The sequence below is a fragment of the Micropterus dolomieu genome, linkage group LG12 (assembly GCF_021292245.1).
Source record: "Micropterus dolomieu isolate WLL.071019.BEF.003 ecotype Adirondacks linkage group LG12, ASM2129224v1, whole genome shotgun sequence".
NCBI classification, from domain to species: domain Eukaryota; kingdom Metazoa; phylum Chordata; class Actinopteri; order Centrarchiformes; family Centrarchidae; genus Micropterus; species Micropterus dolomieu.
In genome coordinates this window covers 29944244-29945529 of record NC_060161.1, presented here as the reverse complement: position 1 = coordinate 29945529, position 1286 = coordinate 29944244, and positions in this window count along the sequence as shown.

Genomic DNA, 1286 nt, shown 5'->3' with positions numbered 1-1286 from the left:
AATCAAAATGGATTATTATAATAATTTCTAATTCAAAATGTGAAGAATATGACCCTTTAATATCAAAAATCAACTCGGACATATGAATAAAAAATTAAAATACACTTCATGTGATTTGCAAAGATGGTTTTGAAAAAAATATCTAGCACAAGGAATCACACAAGATGTCAGGAGGAGAAAAGCCCCCATAAAAATGAACAGTGGTGTCAGCATTTTTCCCAGTACATTTTTCCATCTGCCTGTAGTCATCCATGATCACATGTCCCATCCCCCAATGCTCTTTGAGTCCTGTTTTATTTTTCATGCAGTAGATCATTCAGATGTGAGACAACATGAGTCATATTGTCTGAGACATCTGGGATGTATGTACAACAGTCCGTTCCAAAAATGTGGCAAACTCCACCTTGACTTGCCAGCATCAGGTCCAGTGCCATTATGTTTTGCAAAGCCACATTTCTGAGGCCCTGCACAGTGGGTGTGAGGGTGGAAAAAACCACTTCCACTATGGCTGTCAGGTTTTCCAGTTCAATAGCCAGTCCATCTATCTTATGTGCATTGTTCACATAAGATAGTTCCTTTCTCCGCTTGTGAAACTATGGTGTTTGAGTGTCTGGCTCTGTGTGGCACATAATAGTGGGCGTAGTGAGTGTGGAAATGACTGAGAGTGGGAGGATGGTGACAGAGGTCATCAGGTGAGCAAGATAACATGTCACACACCATCCAGGTCTCAAAGATTGATATACATGTTCACATACCCACATGTGTTGTCTCGGCGCTCCATAGCCATCAGAAGAGGGAATCACAAAGACTGGGTTGTCACTCAGCTGGGCGGTGCAAACTTGTGGTGTCCGTCAGGTTCAGCTGTGCGATGTATGGGTGCACCCATCTGCACTCCATCGTAGCTCCGTTATCCCATATGGTGCCACAGGTTGCTGTAACTGTCTGTTTCCACAGTGATGTCCCCAGAAAGCGAACTCTTGGTGTGAAACACTGTCTTGTGAAACACACCATGCCAGTCTGGGCTGTTGGATTCATTGTCATGATGGGCTTGTAAATCCTCTGCTCCGTTATCTGAGATGTGTTCCAAAATCGGGTCGTGGAGCCCCCAAAGTTGACCATGCTGATGTTACACAGTTCAAGTTCCTCAGTCATGTCTTTAATTTCCCTGTCCACACTGGGAAAACTGTTGCGATGTGTAGAGTAGCGAAACAACCGAGAATGCATCATGTTACTTGCTGTGGGGACGTAAAAAACTGACCGGCCTTACAGTGCAGGTGGCCTGACAG